The sequence below is a fragment of the Pipistrellus kuhlii genome, unplaced genomic scaffold, assembly GCF_014108245.1.
Source record: "Pipistrellus kuhlii isolate mPipKuh1 unplaced genomic scaffold, mPipKuh1.p scaffold_m20_p_5, whole genome shotgun sequence".
Classification (NCBI taxonomy): domain Eukaryota; kingdom Metazoa; phylum Chordata; class Mammalia; order Chiroptera; family Vespertilionidae; genus Pipistrellus; species Pipistrellus kuhlii.
Genome location: NW_023425551.1, coordinates 1,619,830 through 1,637,991, shown reverse-complemented (window position 1 = coordinate 1,637,991; position 18,162 = coordinate 1,619,830). Strand labels below are relative to the sequence as shown.

At 42.4% G+C, this 18,162-nt stretch overlaps 1 protein-coding gene across 8 annotated transcripts in view; it reads left to right on the top strand.

Annotated features, from left to right (window-relative positions):
* Window positions 1-18,162, top strand: part of ARID1B (AT-rich interaction domain 1B) — a 325,561-nt gene that overhangs the window by 149,794 nt on the left and 157,605 nt on the right. The window lies entirely within an intron of this gene.

Genomic DNA, 18,162 nt, shown 5'->3' with positions numbered 1-18,162 from the left:
CTGACGGGCTGGGGACTAACCCTGCAGCCCAGGCACATGCACTTGATGGGAACTGAGCCCATGACCCTTGGATATGTGGCTGACACTCTAACCACTGAGCAACACCAGCCGGGCAGACTCTTTGCTTTCTAAGGCTGATCTCATTGGCCAGCTGATGATGGAGATGCTGTTGAGGAGAGCCCAGTGTTGTTTGGTTATGGAATTTGCTGGTGGCACTGTCTTCCTTTTATGTTTAAGAGCAGGAAATTCATCAGCTTTTAAAAAAAATTATTACTTTCAGTTTTCTGTTTAGAATTTTCACAAGAACTATATTTTACATACAGATAATGTAGTTGTGTAGTTTGAAGAGTATGTTTCAGGATTGCCAATTCACTCGTCACCTCCTTCAGAACTCAGCTTGTGTTCCGTTTCTGCATTCATTTCACCAACCACTGCATTTCACAGTCATGGCACAGTCATGTTCTCGACACCAGAGGTTAATGCGGACTTACTTTCCGCACAGACATCGTCCCACCCCTGGGAACATCGTTTTATTTTTAAAATGTTCCTCCTTCCCTCCTTTAAAGAGGAAAACCACCAAGAATGAGTAATAATGTTTTAATATTAGTTGGATTCTGTGGCGTACTGTACACTTCAGCATCAAAAGAAGATGGATGGGTTATTCAGTCTATAAACATAATTTGTTTTATTTATGATGGGAAAAGGGGAATTTATGAATTCATCTTACTAAGCAATTCTTGAGTCTTGGTAGTACATTCCTGGTTTGAAGAAAAATAAAGGCATATAGAATTTGTGAGATTATTAAGCACTTCTCAGCACATGCATTTATTTTGTTGTGTATTACATTGGCCCATCCTGTTGTGGGACATTTAAATGTTCTCTAATGTCTTCATCAGTCAAAGGACAGATATGCATAACCCAGAGACACAGAGGACAGTGTGTTGATGGCCAGAGGGAAAGGGGACGAGGGGAGAGGGGTTGGGTGGAGGCAGACAAAGGGAGCAGAAATGGGGACATCTGGAATAGTGCTAATAAAAATAAAGGAAAATTAAGAAAATAATTAAAACATACATGTTCTTCAATATCTTCAATATTTGCTTTGAATAATCATTATTTTTCATTACAGTCTAGATTTCTTTCTTTTTTGGAAAAGTCAGTAATCTAGTAATTTCTATTAATAAAACTATAATAAATTCAAGGAGAGATTGTAGTCCAGTCACTGAAGCAAAGCACAGAAGATGTTGAGGGCAGGAGCGAAAGGGCGTTGGTTTACAAATGAAGAAAGTGCTTGTGAAGGTGAGGACACATAAGGAAGCCTCTCTCCTTCCCTCCACCTGGTTGTGATCTGGAATCTTAGGTTAAATAAAACCCTTACCTTCGTATATGTGCCTCCCACTAACTACAAAGCCCCGGTGACTGCATTATCACACTTCTGTTAGTGAGATCATGGGAAGGCTATTAATGGATCTGTGGGACTTGGCATAGGGAAGGTGCCAGGCAAAACGGAATTTTTTTCTCTGTTAGTAGGAATGTTAGTTGTCATCTTTAATGGTTGGGTATGATTTTCCACTTCATAGTCTATTTTGTAAAAGGTGAAGGCAAGAAAATGACCTTTCTTTCTCTCTGTTGAAAAGGTCTTGCCTCATTTGAGTTGTTTGTTGTTGCAGAGGTTCTTAAAGCCTATTAAAAGTTGGATGATACATCTTAAGATATTTTTCAATAAAACCTTTGCAGTTTACTAAAATTTTAAGAGAAGTCTTTAGAATAAAGAGTGCAACAGTTATAGAATTGAGTTGTTGACTACATTGTCTGAGTTCTTTTCAAATATAGCATCAGTTTTAAAAATATGGATCCTTCTTCATCTACAATAAAAAATAAACGGTATTTAAAGCTTTACATTTCTCTGCTACTGTTTCCTTTAAGTTAGTGCAAGAGCACTGTTAAAAGTGGGAAGTGATCAACAGACACACGTGAGGCACTTGGCTAGAAAGGTTTTGTTCTGCCCAGTAAGCACTGAGGTCTGAGCTTAGAATGGGGTGGCACTCTGGGGGTGGGGAGGGGGTGGGGGGGGGGAGTGAATACTGCTGAGATAACTCTTTGCTGATCTAAAAGTCCATTTAAAGGGAGTTGGGGCACTTAGGGTTCTTATGAAGAGCATTCTGTTCTCAAATCAGGATGGAAACAGCCTTCTCTTTGAATGAGTTGAGTTGAAATGACTTTATTGGATTTACTGTTTTAAAAATAATTCAAACTAAATTATAGTAAACTAAAATTATATTTTCATTTGGAAATTACATTAGCTTAACCAACAAGAAATAATGTGCATAAACTTTGTTTTATTGGCAAAGTTTGCCTTTAAAAGCACTGTTTTTGTTTTTGAGCAGATGTGTCTGTTGGTTGTTGAGTCATTTCCATAGCGCAGCTATTTGCTCACAGCCTTAAACATTAAAGCACCAGTTCCACGGGTGGTCTTTGCATCCGTTTTCTGTGTGTCTGAAGGGCAGTTGTCAAAGGGGGAGAACCCCAAATTATTCGGTAAACAAAGAAGAGCCTGGGAAACTAGAACACGTTTTGCATTCAGCGAAGTCGCAGGCTGTGGACTGCAGGCGCCCCGCACTCCCTGTGCTTTTGCAGGCTGAGTGTGTGGAGGTGGCTGTGCAGGGAAGCAGCGGAATTATTCTCCGCACGTTTATGAGCCGGGGCGGCGCGACATCTGGAGAGCGAGCTCACGGTGCCCCCGTGCAGGTCAGGGTGCCATCTGAAACCATTGCAGAGCGGCACATGCTCGCTGTGAAGAGGAACAAAGCGCTGCAAAATGGAACATTGATTTCTAAATTCGAAGTTGAACGTGTCGTCTCAGAAAGGAAAGAAATTGCCCTGCTGGGAGACAAAGACAGACCGGCACCCCCAGCCCTCAGCTCCACACGGACATTCCTGTCCCAAACACGATGCCAGCGCCCAGCGCTCCATGTGCGGCGTGCCATGTGCACGCTCTGTGGGCTCCTAACGGCAACCGGAGACCAGAACAGCTTCCCGGGTAACCAGCCTCTCTCACCGGCAGCCTGCAGGCCACCTGCATTGTTAAAGATGCCGGTGTCTGCACAACCCCCGGGGTGCGTTGTGGAGAGTGGACGAGGGGGCTCAGCTGAAGGACACTGGGAGGTGCTGAAATGCACCCTTGGTCTTTCTCTTTGGCTCCACGTGATGCTGAGGGACTTCCTGTGCACAGCGGTGCTTGCTGGCTGGGCCCCTTGGCAAGTGTTGCACCCCGAGCCGTGTCCTCATCTGGGTCGCCCTGGGGCCACCCGGGCACGGGCTGTCCCTCGGGCACGTGCGCCTTGCCCTTCACCTGCTCTTGGCCATGCCTCAGGGTCGCCACTTGGGTGACCTCTTGCTAGAAGCCCGGCGATGAGCAGTGTTACTGTTAGGCAGACGGGCAAGAGCACGTGCACAGCGTGGTCTCCTGCTGACGGAACTCTGCGCAGCGTCTGCTGGTGCTCTTGAACCTGAGGAACAGGCACGAGGCGAGGAGCAGCTGCCTCACTCTACCTGCCGGAGGCTTTGTTCACTGAGGAAAACGTTTAAAAAGAAAATTCATGTTGCTTCAGTGTGTTCTAAAATAAATAACTAGCAAGTGGAAGAAGCATCTTGCAATTCTTCCTCCAAATAAAGAATAACTCCACTCTACCTCCCTATATTTGCTAAAAAGAGGAAGCGTACTGATTTATTCCTTGGAAAAGTTTTATATGTACATGCATAGTCTTTTAAAAAATCAACAGGGTAAATGACAACTCAGCAGTAAGTTCAAATTTCCCATTTTTTCCTTTAAGGGAATATTGCTAAGATTTCACAGTAAAACCATGGTAAACTACACCTCAGTGTTCCTTAGTGAAGATTTTACATTTAGTTTTAGAAAGTCCTTTTCCAGAAATCTGTGCCATTTGTTCAAGGCGATACTCAGATATTAAAAAGTAACCGCATGCTATTTAACTAAAACCGATCAACTGCTCCTTTAAAGCAAAACTTTGGAAGAGTTTGTTTTACAAACAAAATAAGACTCCTCAAAACAAAACACACTTATCTTCTTGGTATATTTATTTGAGATTCTCCTTGTTTACAGAAATTGTGTCATGTTTATCTCAGAAATAGACGGTTTCAGTGTGCCTGTGCGGTGGGGGTGAGAGGTGCCGGGTGAGGGTCCAGGCGGTGGGAGTCGGCGGACACAGCTCTGTCCTCCAGGGGAAGGTGCGCAGGCGGGCCGTGTGGAGGGAAGCGGCTTTGGGAACACTCGGTGAGAGCTTCCTGCACAGCACTCTGCTTCGGCTCCAGAACCTCTCCTGTTCTTGGAGGGTCACAAAGAGACTGCGTTTTGGCTTGCTGTTGTGGGGAGAATTGACCCTAGTGTGACCCCTTAAGCCCCCCCCCCCCCCCCAAAAAAAAAAAAAAAAGCCCAGCCTTGCCATGGAGTCAGTGCATGCCTTATTCACTCATCTCCTGACCTTTGGCTCTGGAAGGCTGTGAGCTGTCCTGGCCCGGTGACATCAGAGTGTGGGCCTTGAATGGATATGCCGCCACCGCTGAGTCAGCTCTTTGCTCCCCCTTCCACACGAGAAAAGCTAGTCTCATTTTGAGGATGTATTGCTGTCTGCTGGTGACACTTCGGAGACCACTCTGCTTATGTGACTAATAGCCAAACGAAGGCTAATAGTCTGTTTTGGCCACTGAAGCTTAACATCCTACTAATTTCTTCCCCTGACCACCCCTCCCACCCTAAAAAAATGTCTTTATGCTTATGCGCTGAGACTGAGGACAGGCTAATGTGAAATGTGGGGAAATAGTGCAGGCTGGAGAGATTTGTGATTTTTAATTCATTTATGTTGGCAAAAATCTTATGTGCATACTCAGGCCGTACAATGTTGCGTGCATGTGTTTGTATGTCTATAAAAATAGTTAGATTGGAGTTGTTATTAATTTTGCAAGAGAGAAGACACATTTTTAAATTATCTTTTAAAAACAAATAAACACGCAGCAGCTCATTCTCAACTGTGTGGATTCTCTTGAAAAGATTTATTTTTCATGAAAATTTTAGGAAAAGTTAGTAAGGCTGTTTTATGTCTGTGTGTGTGATCTGTGAAGGTTTTGTTTTATATATTTGAGGAGAATCATTCTTTGGTTTTGTTTCATTGGAGCTTTTAGAAAATGAAGGCTCTATAAACAGTCTAAGGAATCAGCGTAGATAAGGTGCTGAGTAAATGGTAACAGCACCAGAGGACGTGACGCCTTAATCTCAGAGCTGCGTGACTTCGTGTTGTGAAAGGTTAGGTTTTCAGTTGGAAGACTTAATTACTTTTCAAATGAATATTTCATAACCGTTATTTCTTCATTGACTATACATCTGCATACTCATTCTGTTCCTCCGGTGGTGGACATCGGTTAGCAGCAGTTTGAAATTCAGTTATCCCGCCCCCCCCCCTTTTTTTTATAGAGCAGCTGTGGAGAAGAGTTTATTTTTATTTTTAAACTATTTTTCAAAGGTTCGGAGTAATAATACCGTTGGGCAGTGCCTTTGCCGGTTGCTATGTTGCAGGTGCTGCAGTTTCTTTCCTGCATGTATCTGGCTGGCGGTGAGGGATGGAGGGCGCTCTGCTTCCCAGAGGCTCTCCTGCTCATGCAGGCGAGGCTGCTTTCACTGAAGCAGCTATCTGCCTGCCCCCCCCAACCCCCCACCCCCCGCCCCCCAGCTTTATCCACAGTGTGCAGAGTGTCATTTAAGAAAAATCACTGCTGATAATTCCAAAGCTATTTTGCCTACTTTTGCAGGGGTTAGTGAAATAAATGAAATTTGCACTTTAATTTATGAAGATGTATTAATAGTTGCAGGAAGCTTAGAATAAAATTAAGAAGTTTAAAAATAAAACCTTAGAGGTTTAAATTTAGGGAAGAAGCTATTGTAATACACATATAGACAACATTTAATAGCCTCTTTTTCCAACTCTTATATCAAATACAGTTTTGAAATTTTGGAACCTAATTTGGAAATATAGTTTGCTAATTATCTCTTGGGGGAGTTGCTGAAAAAAAATTTTTTTAGCTTGATTATCCAAATGTCATATTTAAATGTACAATTGGAGATTATTGCATTTCATGCAAAAATGTGATAATCTTTACTTAATTCTCAGAAATTTTATATCAGACTTATTTAATTAAAACGTTTTGTTTTAATTACTGGGATGTCTTCCTTGTGTATTTACATTCGCCCCCCTCCCCAATTTTTACTTAATGGGATCCACACCGAAGGAGGGGGTGATGGGTAGAGAGCATGCAGGGGACCCAGGAACATGGTGACATAGCCAGGGACACAGCTTCTGCCTTGGGGACCAGTGTGAAAAGAGAAGGCTGGGGCTGGGGCTGGGGCTGGGGTGGGAGCGGAAACTGGGAGACAATTTGGCTGTATCCTGCCCGCCCTCTGGCAGCACCTCTAGTCCCGGATCCCCGCCCCGCAGGCCCCCTGGCCTCCTGAAGTTCCATCTCCATCTGCTTTGCTCTTTTTGTTTACTGTTGATACAGGACTAGCAGAACTGGGTGATCTCCGATTGCCTCCGCACAGGGACCACACCTTCTCATGGTATCGCTAAGATATTTAGGATATGCTGCCCATTTTCTTTCCAGTAAATGGAACAAGTTTCCATTTGTATAAGCTGTTTATTTGTCATTCAACAGGATAGATTCACAGTCAAACAAATTTTAGTTAACCATTTGTCTTACTTTGAAATTTACATTAACACTTTAGAGTCGGCAAATATGATACATTGCTATTTACAATATACCAGGATTTAAGAAGGAATACTTTAAAATCTTGTTAATCTTGCCGAAGCCAGTTTGGCTCAGTGGTAGATCTTCGGTCTGCGGACTGAAGGGTCCCAGGTTCGATTCCGGTCAAGGGCATGTACCTTGGTTGCGGGCACATCCCCAGTAGGGGGTGTGCAAGAGGCAGCTGGTCGATGTTTCTCTCTCATCGACGTTTCTAGCTCTCTATCTCCCTTCCTCTCTGTAAAAAATCAATAAAATATATTTAAAAAAAACAAAATCTTGTTAATCTTTTTATTTTGAAAGTGTAAATGTTTAGAAGGAGTGGTTTTATTTTGGGGGAAAGTTATTACAATGCAAACACAGATAACTTTTAATAGCTTTTTTCCTAGCTCTTTTAATAACTTAATAAATTACCGTGTGTCTGTCTTTGCTCTTTGTTAATGCTGATAATGTCCTAATTTTTAATTGCTTTGATTAGACATTGTGTCTCAACATCATTAGTGGATCTGTAAATCTAGTCTTCTGAGAGACATTAAGGGTTCATATAGTATTACTGTTTTTCAAAATACTCCTCATATTTGAAGATTTGAAGAAGTGTTAACTAAATAGAAATTAGTTTTATGCATACACATGTACATGGACATACAGACATGTGCTCTCTAGATAAAAGCTTCATAGTATTAAGATACAAATCACCATAGGAAGTATCATTAAATAGGAGTGAAAGTCGTGAAGATAAATCAGCTGTCACCTGCTAGGTTAATGATTAATTAGGAGATGGATTTTTTTCTTCCTAATACTTCACTCTTTTGAGTGATTTTCACTGCTCTGTAAATGATGAGTAGGAAAGAGAAAAAAGGAGAGAAAGGAGAGAATGTGTTTATTTGCCCATTTGGAACATAGAATTTGTTTCATTGCTTTACAAATATAATAATATTAATTTACCTTATGTATTTTATTTGAAATAATAAATCTCAGTCTACTCTTATGAATTAAAGCATATGTCCGATTCATTATTGTTATCAGAGTGAAAATTTAACTTTCAGACTTTTATGCATGTATTTAATACTGTTTGATCAGTGAGTTGAAATTATCCTTTTATATAACATTGACTTATAATTATATGAAAAACAAATATTTACATATATAAAAGGCTAATATGCAAATTGTCTCCTTGAAAGTTCAACGGGGACACCAGGAGTTTGATCGCTCTCTATGATGTGGGCTGGCCACCAGGGATGGCACAGATCGTAGGAAGGCCCCGGGCAACAGCCAATGGCTGGGGAAGGAAGTCCGGGGACTGGCAGCCAGAAGGCCCCATCAGCCCTGATCGCTGGTAGGCCTAGGTTCCCTACTTTGTGCATGAATTTTGTGCACTGGGCCTCTAGTACTGTATAAACCTCCTTTTGGGGGCTCGTGATTATTTTGAAAGTAGTGGCAATAAGAGTCACAAAGAACTTTGATTCATCCAATAGGACGCTCAGTTTCACCATTTAGTTTTCCTTCAGCTAAGTAAATCTTTGCAGTACACGTATGCAAAGTTCAAATTTGCAGGCACTGAGTTTGTTTCCTGCTCATTCTGTCTTGGGAAAGTGCTGTCCTTGTTCCTCCTCAGGTCACCAGAGGCCTTTCCCAGTGCCTGCCTGCCTGCCGGCCGGCCGGCCAGGGAGTGTGGGGGACTGGGTGCCTGAGCCAGCTCTTTCACATGCTGTTAGCCAGGCGGCCCCCTCATCCGAAATGATCATTTTAACTATTGTTTGGTAATGCTTCTTGGTGGCCAGTATTTTACTGAGAATTGTAAGTTGATACAAATGTTTGAACATTTTACCCTCATTTTACAAAAAGGAAGGTAAAATGGGAAACTGGGTTACAGTATTAGATGAGAAATCTGAAAAATAAAATAGGCAGATGTGAGACATTTGGAGACAGTGAGTGTACAAGTTGTTTTGTCTTAATTATTTATTGCCCCTTAGCAAAAAAGAAAATCCTCATGGAAAATTGTCCCAGAAGGCAAATGTCAATCACGCACTCCTTCCCCCACACTCTCACCCTCATGGTTATCGCTCTGTCTGGTGTGCCCCCATCCACTGAGCTGTTGCTCTTTGGTTTTGAACTTGGTTTTGAAACACCCTCTGTGGCCGCAGGACCACTGTAATCTCAGAATCCTCATCTCCCAGTGGCTGTGGGAATCGAGTCTGGGGGGGCTAGTTGGGTGAGTGTGAATCTCAGCACCTCCACTCCTGGCTCTGTGACCCGAGCAGTTTATATCCCTTTTCTTTTCAGCTGTTCGCTGTGCTGACAGCAGGGAATAAAGGTTCCTCCGTCATAGGGTTACTCTGGGACACTTGAGCTCATGCACCTACCTCAGCCGCTGTAAACAGCAGCACCTTTTTGTTGCTAATGGCTATTCTGGCCTTAGGTTCTGTGCTGGCTGCTCGGAGTGAAGGAACGGGAGCACCTGTGAGCACAGCTTTTACTGCTTGGGATGGAGTCACGACGAGTGGGGGTGCTGACGCTCGGCCTGGAGCTGGGGGACTTTTGCTATGGAGGGAAGCGCTGATGTAAAGGGAAGTTAGCTTCCGGTAGCATTGGTTCTGTTTGTGTGTGGAAGTTTCTCATAGGCTGAGAAATTTAATTTCACCTTGGGCATATTTCTGGAAATGCGTTCCAGGTTCTATCATAAACAACGTCGGCATTGGTGGGGTAGTGGTGAGCATAGCTGCCCTCCAGGTTCTAAACAAGGTGGCTTAGAGAAGAACCTGACTATGCAAGTCATTTGCAAATTATTTCAAGAATGGACACCGAGTAAAAGCATGCCTTGCTATTAATATCTGCTTATTTTATTTGTATTCATGTGTGCCAACAAAATTGCCCATGTAATATGAATGCAGATCTGTCCAAAATAGGTTTGACGGTCTGGGCTAAAACTGTATCCTGCTCCAGCCCACGGGGAGGGGAGACCAGCTTCGCACTGGAATGTGAATTTGTATTGTTGGCGTTCCCTCTGAGCTGGTATATGCTTTACGACAGTCAGCTGGGGAAAGTAGTCGGAATTCATTTATTGAAGCTGCTACACTCACACAGAGGTTTGGTGAGTCAGAATTTTCTGCATTTAGTGAAAAGAGATGTCAAAAATTTTTAACATCTCATAATAATGCAATGATTATATGTAGTAGTACCCCATGAGCCAAGTTAATTAACCTTACTCAGCCTTATTCCAGTGGCACTAGTTTTACACTATAACTATAGATGTGTGACTTAATATAAGTGAACTTTATGTGACCGGGAACTTAGGTTCTGGAACATTTATTAAAATAGAATTTAAAAGCATACTTCACTATTACATCCTGATTTCCTAAAGAAAATACACTGTCTCATAATTTAGAAGGCACAATAATGTCAATTTATTTTCTTCTGTCTGGCTTACTTTTCATTCTGAAATAATGTCTTTTGCACTGACTGGTAGCAGTCAGACCTGGTTAATAGCATTTCAGACTTTGTAAAGAAAATGGATTGTATCAGTTACGGAATTCTGGAATGTAGACATTATGTAGAATATTGTATTTAACCACTAAAAATAAAAACTTCGAATCTGTAGAACATTGCTTTTTGATTCTTATATTCTAAACTAGTTTTACATTTTATTCTGTAACACCTGAAATACGCTTTGATATTTTAACCAGTATTGCTTAATAATTCCTGCTGTGATGCTTTAAATTTTGGAATCCGGCCTCACTTGGTTCTAGACTGTTTTCACCGATTTCATTAACGCTGCAAGGGTATGTGGTGACGATGAGGAAGCAAGGTTCTCCGAGCTTCCAGAAGAGCCGTCTGGAGTGTCCAGCACCCGGATCGCTCCCTCTCCCGCATTCCCACTCGGCGCTCGCCGCGTGATGAAACGTTTGGGTGTCTCTGGCTTCAGCTGCCTCTGTGAGTTTTGCTTTCATTCCGCGTGTTGTGCAACGTGTTTACGTCTTGCTCAAGCCGAGTTACGACGTGATGTTTGTGACCCGAGCGGGCGGCCGTCATACCCTGGGCCTGGTCTCCCAGCCTCGCTCTGGCCACCTCCCAGGGCTCCTGCGTCCCAGCGGAAACGGGGTTTTGCCTGTTGGTATTTGGCCTGTTTGTATTTAAAAACGCAGATCTCTCCTTTTTTCTGGGTCCGGATTGTTCTGTCTGCTGCTGCTGGTTTCCTTCGCTGGTGGAGCTCTCGTCACTCGTAGAAACGATTTTCTGCTGCGCCCTCACTCATCCCAGGCATTCTGAAATTCACCGTGGATGAAGTTTTCAGAAATTTGTTTCTAATGAACAGTAACATCCGAGAATAAGCACTGAAAAATTGGTGGGATTTGGGGCTTTGGATTCAAGTAGACTTGAATTCAAACATCCCAGTTTCTGCTTTTACTTGCTTTGTGATTTTGGAAAAATTATGATTTTTTTTTTTTTGAAACGGCAATATTAGTAGTAAAGTGAGCCTTTTATCCTTATTGATAAACAATTACATGAGCTTACTACTGCCTTACTTCAGCCATTGGCCTCAAGTTTTCCTTATCTTTAAAATGCAGATAATAACGTAGCATTATGTAACAGAGTTGCTGAGAAAATTGTGTGTATCTGTATGCAGGGGAAATTTCTGAATGAATAAATCAAACAGTAAAGAGTAGATGAGCTTGGGAATGTGCTCTTATTGCTGTGCAATAAATTGCCACTAACTCTGAGGCTTAAAACAGCCCTCATTTAATTTCTCAGTTTCCATGGGCCAGGCATATCCTATGGCCGATAACGGGGTGTCAGTCAGGGCTGGGGTCTCGTCTGAGGCTCGGGTCTTCCTCCAGGTTCATGTGTTGTTGGCGGAATTCACCTCCCTGCGGTTGTAGAGCTCAGGGCAGCTGCTCCTCCAATCCAGTTGAGAGGCATCTGACCTCGTTAAAGAGCTCTCCTGCTTAGGTCAGGCTCACCCAGCACAATCTCCCTCTGATTCACTGAGAGTCAACCAATTAGGGGCCTTCATCTCATTGGCAGAGTCCCTGACTGCTGCCATATAATGTAACTGAGCTGTGGTATTTGGCCTGTTTGTATTTAAAAACGCAGATCTCTCCTTTTTTCTGGGTCCGGATTGTTCTGTCTGCTGCTGCTGGTTTCCTTCGCTGGTGGAGCTCTCGTCACTCGTAGAAACGATTTTCTGCTGCGCCCTCACTCATCCCAGGCATTCTGAAATTCACCGTGGATGAACGATTTTCTGCTGCGCCCTCACTCATCCCAGGCATTCTGAAATTCACCCTGAGAGCAGACAGGGCCCCAGAATGAGCACATTCTGGGGCCCTGTCTGCTCTCAGGGTGAGAGCGCGGTAACAGGGAACAGCAGGAGCTGGGAATATTGGGGCTGTTAGAATGCCGCCTTCCACAGAGGGCGGCCGATTAGGAGGGACTTACAGTCCTTGCTTCATACAGCTCTGAACTTGAAAATTGTAAAGTAAAGCAATCCTTTATATTCACTTGACAGGAGATTTCCTCCAGATTTCCTAAATGAAGATTGTGAGGTCAAAATTCTAGAAGAAATATTAGCTAATGTCTATGTAGTCAGCAACAGCAGTGACATATTTTACTCTGATTATGTATAGAAAAACAGAGGAAATATTAAGCTATATATTTGTGATTATGATGAAAAGGTGTGCTGGGTTCTAAATCTTTTGTCGTCGTCGTCGTCGTCCCCCCCGTAGTACCCAAACATCTCTACTGTTCTGGTTACTTTTTTATATGACCTGAACACAGGTTCTTTCTATATCTCAAAAGTGTTGTATCTACAACATTTTGCTGTGCTAATTTGCATGTGATTTTTCCAAGGGCATCTGTCTTGAGAGTTATTTTACTCAATTTGATGTTGGCACTGGCCAAGATTTTCAGAGAACAAAAACCAGATTACATGGGGAGGAGTGAAGTAAAAACTGTAAATGTAGTTTTGAAATTTGAATTTTGACTGTGGATGTTTTTCAATGATGTTTATGTGCATTTTATTTTTTAATCATCTAAAGATGTGCAACCTAAAGTTCAGTTTGAGTACAGTTGAGAATTTTGAAACATGTAGGCCCTTCGGGTAGTTTAGCGTTATAAACCTTGTACTAACAAAGCCAGAGGAGTCCTGGCACCATGGTTCATGCTTCTCAGTTTCTCGAAAGGGAGGCATTATTGACTCTTCTCTTTGCAATGGAGTGCATTTTAAAACCCACCGAATTATGGCTATCAAATCGTTTTATAGTAAATAATCTTGTTGGGGTTAATGTACTTGAAAGGCTAATTGTTTGGAGGTAGAGACAAAAGTGTTGCAATTTCGCCTAAGATTGGAGAAGATAAAGGTTAAATTGTTTCTTGAAAACGTAACAACACAGAACAAAAACAACCCGCAATACTTGTCCTTCACACAGGACACGTTATGTCAGTGAAAGTCAGATCATTAAAAAGCCAAGTGGAAGCACATATGAAAATCTTCCATCTTTTAGCTTCTCTTCTGTTAGATATTGGCAGGTTTGTTTTAACTCTGTGGATAGCATCACCTGGAAGAATAGCATTTATTGGCTTTAATTTGTTGTAGCTGTTGCTTCTGGGTTGCAATCTCCCTTCCACTTGTATTCTACGGCTTCACAGAGTATACCAACTTCCTTCCTCCCTGCTGGGCCGCACTGCTACCACTGTCAGAGCTTTTATTACCCACTACAGGTTTTATTCCTCCACCATTTGATGGACATTTGGGTTGTTTCACTTGTTAGTCTTCATGAAGAGTTGTGCCTAGAACAGTCATGTGTACATCTTTCTGTAGACATCATGTTCATTTCTTATGAGTAGTGGAATTTTTCTAAAACATTTGGCTAACAAGAAACTGCCCCTCTGGTTTCCAGGATGGCCGTACCATTTTATATTCCCATAGCAGTGTACCTCTCCACATCCCACCGTCTAGCTCTGCCTCTTCACCAGAGCCACCCCGTGGAAGTGACTGAGGTTTAATATGTGTTTCCCTGATAACTGACAGTACTGAGCATGGTTTCATGTGCGCAATGGCCATTCCTATACCTTCTTTGGTGAAATACCGTATTTTTCGGACCATAAGACGCTCCGGACCATAAGACACACCAGTTTTTAGAGAAGGGAAATGAAGAAAAAAAGATTCTGAAACAAATAGTGTCCTAAAATATTTTATGTGCATTAAAACCCAACATCACAGTCATAAACACATGTAATCAACCCTGTAAAGTAAACAGCAGCATTTAGAACCATTTTAGAGCCGGGCAAGCACACAGAGACCACACAGAGCTGGGCAAGTAAAAAAAATTTTTTTTTAAAGTATATGTGTAGGCTATATTTGGACCATAAGACGCAGGAACTTTTTCCCCCCACTTCTGGGGGGAAAAAAAGTGCGTCTTATGGTCCGAAAAATACGTTAATCTATTCAAATCTTTTGCTCATTTTTAAATTGGATCATTTTGTCTTCTGAGTTTGGAGAATTCCTTATATATTGTGGATACAACAACTTTATCAGATAACTTAGTGACCCGGTGCAAAGACTCATGCAGATTGAAAGGAAATTAATTAGAAGAAATATTTTAATATCGCTATTCACCATTTCTCTATAATAGAAGTGTCAACCAAATTCACAATCAACATTGACAGATCGAAACACACACGTGCCATTGGTGCCAGTGAGAGCTTTATATGTATCACACATGAGCTTGTCAACTTAGCCTTTTATAGATATAGAATAAACTTGCTTAATTAGACCTTCTTTCTGATTTAGCTAAGCTTTTTCCAGCCCACTGAAGCACCCCAACTTCTCTTCCAGGTAATTGTCAACAACACAGCAGTAAATGCCAACATGAAGCAGATTATTATTGTAGATCACGCAGGGAGAACAAAGGGTAAAATATTTAACTGCAGCAGTGTTTGACTATATTCTGTGCAGTGAGAAAACCTGAAGTCATTTTCAAGTTCCACCATTTCTTCTTTCCAGTCGGGTCAAGTTTCTAAGCTTTCTAAATCACAATTTTTCAGCTAATGAAAAGAAAATAGGATTCCACTGAGTCTCCTGACTACCTACTCCAGGACTTATGTGAGGATCAAATGAGATGAGGCACGGGAAAACACTTCACAGACATTTGGTTAAAGTGTAAAATGTTTGCACCTGGCTATAAAGTAAGTTGTGTTTCTGGGTTGAAGAAACTCTAAGGAGGCGAGTTGCTAGGGAGAGGAAGTTGGGCATTCCTACGTGATGTCATTACTTGGTGTCCACAGTGGTGGTTTCCCGGCTGAGCTGGGCTGTGAGCCACATTTTGCACCATGGGGTCTCAGCAGCATTGGCTGAGATTTGGTGGGGTATTCCTCCAGGGTGGTGGTGGGGCCTGTATCCCACTTGGGGGAAGCTGAGTGTTGCTTCACCAGATCTGCGGTGCCATTTCTGTGTGAATGGCCAGTGCACGTCACAGCAGCTCCTGCATTGAGTGTCTGCCCCCTGGCGGTCAGTGCGTGTCATAGTGACCAGTCAGGTGGTTGGGACACTTAGCATATTTTATATATATATATATACATATATATACACACACACACACACACACACACACACGCACATATAAAATTAGCAGGCTTTTCCTCAGTTTTGGAATATTTTGTACTGACTATAGAATTCAGTTTGACAGTATTTTTCTTTTAGTACTGTGAAGATATTGCTCCACTACCTTCTGATCTCACTGCTTCTTATTTTCTTTGTGTAATGTGTTTTTTTTCCTGGCTCTTCTTCAGACTTTCTTTCTCTATTATTGGTTTTAGGCATTTGGGTTATGATATGACTGTAGACATATGTATGGCAGGTTTGTTTTAACTCTGTGGGTAGCATTACCTGGAAGAATAGCATTTATTGGCTATGGCTGAAGTTTTCTTTGTGTGTCTTTTACGTGTATTTTGTTGTGAATTTACAGTTCATTATAGTTGAAAAATTTGCAGCCAGCTTTCCAGCAGCATTAAGTACATGTATATCGGACTTCCTAGTTCTTTTTTCTTCTTCTGTGTTTGTTTTTTGCTTCTTTAAAATATATTTTTATTTCAGAAAGGAAGGGAGAGAGAAGTAGAAACATCAATGAGAGAGATTCATCAATTGGCTGCCTCCTGCACGCCTCACACGGGATCAAGCCCACAACCCGGGCATGTGTTCCAGACCAGGGAATCCAACCGTGACCTCCTGGTTCATAGGCAGATAGATGCTCAACCACTGAGCCATGCTGGTGGGGCCCTCTGTGTTTTTTCTTTCTGTATTATGTGTTCAATTTCAAGTTTAGGAGTCTTATGCATTGTTTCAATCTGCCATTAAATACACCCAATGTATTTTTCATATCAGACATTATCATTTTCATCTCTAGAAGTTCAATTTGGGTTATTTCACATAATTTCTATATCTCTACCTAAAATGTGCACTTTCCCCCTCTCTACCCTTTTGAAAGTTGGAATATAGTTAGTTTTAACTGAAAATTTCTATTTTTACCTACCAGTTCAAAAATGTCATTTTTCTGTGCGTTGCAGTTTGATTTTTCTCTTTGTTTTGGGGTCATATTTTCACGCTGCTTTGGTTGGGTGCCAGGCATTGGGAACTGTACCTGGTTGTCCAGTGCTGGGCGGTTATGTGTTTGTAGGTACATGTCTGTGTATATGAAGATCTTTGAGCTTTGGGGTGGGACCCAGTGGCATTACTTGGAAACAGCGGGATTATTTTGGGCCTTAATTTTAAGCTGTGAGCCCCCCTCCTGCCAGGGAGAAACCACCAGGCGTGGGCTGGAGGCAGGCTGGGCTGCTCACTCGCTTTGCTGCTAAGGTACTGGAAATTGCTTCTTGCTCCACCGGAGTTTGAGCGTGGATAGTAGCGTGGCATGAATTATTTGTAGTCAGTTGGTTCTTCCTTTTGAACCAATTGAAGTGTGGCCTTTCTTTTCTGGCACCCAAGTTAAAAGACCCTAAAGAAAGTATGTGGAAAAGTTTATTTTATTTAACTTCATATTATTAAATAATCATTTTCTTATCTCCACTGCTTCTTAGGGCCAGGCACTCAGAAAGGGTGAATTCTGGCGAGGCCGCAGACAGACTGGCTGCGTTGGGATGAGGATGGAGAGCAGCGGGGCCAGGCTGGGCACCTGGCACTGTGGCAGGGCAGAGCCTGGGGCGGGAGCCCTGCGCAAGGGGCGCTGCAGCTGGGCCTTCAGCACCATCACCGTAGCAACTCATTCCTTTTTAACTTCAAGGGGGGGGGGGGTAATTCAAATTTCTACTTAAATCTCTTCTCGGAATGTAATTTTAGGTCCTCATTTGTGTCCCACGGCGCTCCTGCCTGCTCTTTTAGGGTCCCTGGACTGCACTGTGGAAGACGGGCATCTGGGCACATGAGAAATGTTGGCGCCAAACTGGCATTTGGATCTCCTTGGCCCGCTTGGTGTCTCCTGGCTCTAAGAGTTCTGGGGGATGTGTGGCAATGCTGATGTTACTGGAAAATGGCAGCACAGGGAGGAAAAGCTGCTCTCTGGGCGGTGGGAGGAAGCTGAGGGCGGAGGCCGCGGGCGGTGCCATGGCAGGTGGAGGCGGTTGTGGGCGATCCAATATAGAACACACGGGAGCGGCAGAAAGGGTGCCAGCAAGGGGAGTGTATTTTAGGAAGGTGTTTGGGAGAGAAGACTTCCATTCCCAAATAAATACAGGGGGCTATTATTAACCACCGCTTTCGTTTTATTTAAGTTCTTCTGGAGAGAAAGCTTCCATACATTGTAAGCATTTTGGGATTCTCTCGGGCTGTGCTTCTTAAGATCAGCCCATAACTTACACCCTAGTGACGGGGTCCATGGAGGAAAGAGAGGGAAGGGAGACTGGTGTCCCGGTTCTGTGACTATCACACAAATGATTTGAAATTGATAACACTTTGTGGATTGTCCCTTCCTAAAAGCAATGTAATATTACCCCATTTTGATAAACTTAATTGGCAAAATTTTCTTAGTGTCTGCGTAAGGCTTTAAATTCAGAGAAAATGTTCATGTTTGAAAAAGACAATATATGAATCTGGAAAGAGTAAAAACAAATCTATAAACTCAAATTGCAAGGCTGTCTGCTCGTATTTAATTGACATGCATTTAAACATTGGTTGTAATGGATCATTTGCCATTTAACTGACATTAACCACCTCAGCTAACTCATGTTTTATATTACATTGGCTGTTTATTTTTTGTTAATTTACTTTAGTATTCAGCTTCCTATTCATTAAAGGTTTTTCTTTTTATAGATATGAGCAACTACCGTGTCTTGAATCTCTTTTTATTATTAAAACTTTTATATACA